The sequence below is a fragment of the Camellia sinensis genome, chromosome 9 (genome assembly GCF_055761805.1).
Source record: "Camellia sinensis isolate YWXY chromosome 9, ASM5576180v1, whole genome shotgun sequence".
In the NCBI taxonomy this organism is placed as follows: Eukaryota; Viridiplantae; Streptophyta; class Magnoliopsida; order Ericales; family Theaceae; genus Camellia; species Camellia sinensis.
The window spans coordinates 151,295,523-151,301,522 of NC_138969.1; positions in this window are offsets into that span (position 1 = coordinate 151,295,523).

Genomic DNA, 6,000 nt, shown 5'->3' on the forward strand with positions numbered 1-6,000 from the left:
GGCTAGATGCTTATGTGATATAAACTGCTTGAATGCCTGTGGGTGAAGGTTGGGTTGTTTGAGTTGGAACAACTCGTTGAAATCCGTGCTTTAGCCTACTTGCGAGTAGCAAATTTCATCCTGTTTTTCAAACAAACGGATATGCAGTGCTTTGTTCCAATTTAGGCGATTTGGTCTATACTTGTTTGCTGTGCACATAACATAGTAATTCTAGGCTAATAACCGGAATAAGAACACATAACGTTTTCAAAAATAGATATCACGGTTAGTAGAGGCCGATCTTCGGATCGGGCGAGAGGGGGTGCTCATAGCTGACCTTTCCCAATCGTACCCAAGCTCCAAAGCCGAGGCAACTTTGGTGATGACAGACACGTGGCCTTTGGTACCGAGTCAGGGTTTCCTAAATTCCCCTATAAAAAATATTTAGGTGGCGACTCTGTATCTGGCAAAGCAGTCCATATTTTGCACTTCTTTCAAAATCTGTTTTTCTTAAAACAATTTGCCGGATTTGGACTCTTTGGTTCAGATTTAGAACCGTGACGATTTGAGAGTCCGAATTGTAGCGAGCCCAATACGAACAGAACGGGACTCGTCCTCCCGGGGCATTCGAGGACGTCTACAATAGGCTAGTATTATATAAGGAGAAAAAGGATTTTTAATTTACAAGTTTTGTAGGAGCTCTAATATCCTCGTCCTAATATTTTTTAATTTTTTGATTTAAAAAAAAAATTCAATATTTATTGACTTCTCTCAACTCACAAATCCTTTTGACTTCTCTCATAATTACTGCAGTACCCTTTTCAATTTCTCCCATACACTATGGTTACACACAAAAATAAAGAAGATAAGAATTTAGCTATGAATCTCAAAAAGATATAACATCTAAATTTGAATTATGATTTAGTAATATAATTATCTATTTTTTTTTATGTATATCTATCAAAATTTTAAATAACTTAATGTGACAAATTAATCAATTTTCTAAAATTATTGCTTTTTTAATTTATAAAATAGATTAAAAAAATTATTGACAAATTTATTTATTTAATAACAAAAATATTTCATAATCACTCCATTCTAATCTCTCTCACCTATTTCTAAAAAAAAACAAATATTAAAACTTGTCTTCCTTCTTTTTTTTCAAAAAATTAGATAATATTTTTCATAAAAGTTGTAGATATTTATTTATATCTTATATATTATATTATAACATAATTAAAAAAAATAGATATACAAACAAATAAAATTAATAAATTTGATTTTTATTTATTCAGTTAAAATCTTTCTTTTGCATCTCAATATCTAATTTTAAATTTTAAAAATCTTTACAGTTTATCTAAATAAATCTAATTTAAAAATATCTCCCACCATTATACTTTAAATTAATAAAACCCACATGTATATCACAAATCTAACTCACATCTAATTTGAAAATATCTCCCACCATTATACTTTAAATCAATAAAACTCACATATCTATCACAAATCTAACTCACATCATCACTTACTTAAATAATAATAATTAAAAATAAATAGAAATCACAGATAAATTAAATTTAAAAAAAAATAGATACCCACAACTCCATTTTAAATAAATTGAAAAAAAAAACTGAATAAAAACTGCACAAAAATAAAAAAGATAAGAATTTAGATATGGATCTAAAAAAAATATAACAATATCTAAATTTGAATTATGATTTAGTAATATAATTATTCATTTTTCTGATGTATATATATCAAAATTTTAAATCACTTAATGAGACAAATTAATCAATTTTCAAATCTTATTTAAAGAATAATCAGATTAGTCATTCCAACTCCTAAACTTCGCGGTCACTGGAAAATGAGCTAACGGATTGGGTTAGGAGAGGTTTAAGTTGTTGGAGGTAACATTTTTTCACTCTATAAATTTATTTATTTTTTAATTTTATTTTTCCCTATATGATTCTCTTTCTCTACTGTTGGTTTTGTTTTGGTTTCGGTTTTAGTGCGGTTTATGTATTTGTTTACAGGTTTACATGGTAGAGAAAAATTATTGGTGATTATGGTTGCAATCGAAATATTTATATCCATTCCATGCCAAAGATTTTGATTGGATTTTGTTTTTTTCAGTAAAGACCATAAAATTAAAGTAAAAAAAAAAAAATGAGTATCAAATTTTTAATGTTTTTTGTCATTTTATTTTATAAAAAAATGTAAAAATTTATTGAGAATTCAAGATTTTACTATAACATAAGATTTTTGTATAACTAGGTAAATTTAAAACTTTTAAATATCATTGTGTTCTTTATTTTTATTCTCTTTTTATCATATTAGAACATTATTGCTATTTGTTAGTTTGTTAATTATGATTCAATTAATTGAAAATGAAAGCTTAATATAACTTTTCATATATATTATAGTTAATTTGTTACAACTATAGTTGTATATAATAGTATAATATATAGAGATATTCTCTAAATATAATTTTTATTTTTTTATGTGATTAAAATAGTTCATCTTATTAGTATATAGAAGAGTTAGATGATTTCTTTTATCTCTAACAAACTTAAATCTAATTTTTTTTTTACTTTTTAATTTTTTAAATTGAAATAGTTTATCTTAATAGTATATAGAAGAGTTAGATGGTTTTTTTTTATCTCTGAAAAATTCAATCTATTTTTTTTATATTTTAATTTTTTAAATTGAAACATCATTTGTTTATATCCATAAAACAAAACTGATAAACACATATCAAAAAGCTACACATTTTTTTTTCTTTTTCTTTTTTTTTTCATTTTTTAATATGTAGGATATTTACAAATGGAAAATGTTTGACACTCTACACTTTTTTCCTTAATCCAACTTATAATGATGTAGTCATAAGTGTCAATTTTTATACAAATATGATAAGAGAATTAATTAAATTATACATTTTAACCAACCACATACTCAAACTTTGACAATTTGAAGATGTTACTTCACTATAATTCCAATTAAGAGAATCTTCAACCCTTAATATATTTTTTTATCAAATTATAATTTGATAAAAATTTAAAAAGATGAAAAGTTGAAAATTATATTGTTTTTTCAATCAAAATTGGTGAAAAGAAAAAAAATTAGGATAAGAATGAAAGTTCTTTTAAAAATTGATAAAAATGTAATGAAAAAGTTAAAGTAATTCATATCAAATCAAAAAATTTATTCAAATTTAAAATCAAATTAGATAAAAAATTAAAAGAAAATTATGAAAGTTTGAAAATATTTTGAAACCTTCTTATTCATAAAGACTAGAAATCCATGTGTGTATTATATTCGTATTTTATTTTTAGTTATGAATTGAAATCAAAAGAAATGTAATTTAAATTATTGAATTAATAATAGAAATATCATATTAATTATTATTAAATATCACTTCACTTCATATTTAATAATAAAATTATATATTTGTTTTAATTATAACTTTTAAATTTTTATATTTTCATAACAAGAAGAGGTGTCATAACTCAGTTAATCTCATTTAATCAAGTTTAACTTTTTTTAAATACAAATTATCAAAATTGCACTAAATATATTTATATATATATATATATATATTTAATTTTTTTAAACTAATAATTTAAGAAGTTATAAACATAAAAGTTAACTTATAAATTTCATGTACACTACAAGATAAAATATTAAATTACTTCAAGATAATTATTTTGTTTTTTAATTTATAAAGTACTGAGTACGGGTTACCACTAGTCTATATATATAAGGAAAATGATTTTTTTAGTGAGAAGCCTTCTAGGAGTTCTAAATTCTCATTCTAATTTTTTTGATCTTCTTAATTTTAAATAATTACTTTTATTTGATAATCTCACACCAGAAAAAGAAAAAAAAGAGTTGTTTTACTCATATAAAGTGAATTTTTATACTTTTATTTAATAATTTCACATCGGAAAAAGAAGGAAAAAATGAGTTATTTTATTCATATAAAGTAAATCTTATACTCAATATCTCATATTAATTTTCTTGATTTTTTTTAATTTTAAATAATTAAGAAAATCTTCATTGGCTAACTTTTATTTGATAATCCCACATCAGGAAAACAAGAAGAAAAAATGAATTGTTTTACTCATATAAAGTGAATCTTATACTCTCATCTCATTTAATATTATAGTGTTGTGCATGTTTCAATTCAATATAGTTTAAATTTTAAAAAAATTTAATTAATTAATTATGAGATAATTATAATTAATTAATTAATTAAAATGATAATTTAAAAATAATTAATTACTAAAGTTTTAATTAATTTTTTCACCTCATATTGTAATTAAAAAGTCAAAAAATTATTAAAAAATTACTTCTCAAACAACTTCTTGGAAGTCAAAACAAATTTATCAAATTAAAAAATTACTTCTCAAATAACATCTTGGAAGTCTAAACAAATTTATCAAATATTTTACACAATAATCATATGAATAGAATTAATACTATATGAGATTCACGTGCCATATGACTATTGTGTAGAAATTTTGATTTTGATTTTGATTTTGATTTTTTTTTTTTTTTTGAGTATTTAACATCTATATATTATATAAAAGAGTCTCTATTGGTTAACTTTTATTTGATAATATCACATCAAGAAATTAAGGAAAAAAATGAGTTATTTTATTCTTGTAAAGTAAATCTTATACTCCTAACCTATTTAGTGAGGAATCTTGTAAGAGTTTCAATATATCATATTAATTTTCTTGATTTTCTTAATTTTAAACAATTAAGAAAATCTCCATTGGTTAGCTTTTATTTGATAATCTCACATCAAGAAAATAAGGGAAAAAATGAATTGTTTTACTCTTATAAAGTGAATCTTAAACTCCCATCCCAATTTGAATATCAACAATGCTAGAGGGCCACAATTTTTGTGGCCACAATGGCTCAAAACTGCCAAAACGATGTCGTTTTGGGTGCAAAACATGCCAAAACGACGTCGTTTTGACAGTTTTGAGCCATTGTGGCCACAAAAATTGTGGCCCTCAAACATTTTCCTTTGAATATTTAACATTTATATATTATATAAGAAAATCTCCATTGGCTAACTTTTATTTAATAACCTCATATCGGAAAAAGAAGGGGAAAAAAATGAGTTGTTTTACTCATATAAATTAAATCTTATACTCTCATCTCATTTAGTAAGGAATCTTGTAAGAGTTTCAATATCTCATATTAATTTTCTTGATTTTCTTAATTTAAAACAATTAAGAAAATCTCCATTAGCTAGCTTTTATTTGATAATCCCACATCGGGAAAATAAGAAAAAAAAATGAGTTGCTTTACTTGTATAAAGTGAATCGTATACTCCCATCTCATTTGATATTTTAGTGTTGTGCATGTTTCAATTTAATATAGTTTAAATTTTAAAAAATTTAAGTAATTAATTATGAGATAATTATAATTAATTCATTAATTAAAATGATAATTTTAAAATAATTAATTACTAAAGTTTTAATTAATTTTTTCACCTCATATTGTAATTAAAAAGTCAAAAAAAAATTCTCAAACAACTTCTTAAAAGGCTAAACAAATTTATCAAATATTTTACGCAATAATCATATGAATAGAATTGATACTATATGAGATTCACACACCATATGACTATTGTGTAGAAATTTTGAATTTTTTTTTTTTAGTATTTAACATCTATATATTATATAAAAAATCTCAATTTGCTAACTTTTATTTGATAATCCCATGTCGGGAAAAAAAAAAGAAAAAAAAAAGAGTTGTTTTAGTCATATAAAGTAAATCTTATACTCTCGTCCCGTTTAGTGGGGAACCTTGTGAGAGTTTCAATATTTCATATAGATTTTCTTAATTTTAAACAATTAAAAAAATCTCCACTGGTTAGCTTTTATTTGATAGTCTCACATCAGGAAAAAAATGAACTGTTTACTCATATAAAGTGAATCTTATACTCCCGTTCCACTTTGAGTATTTGACATCTATATGAGTAAATCTTGTACTCTCATCCCATTT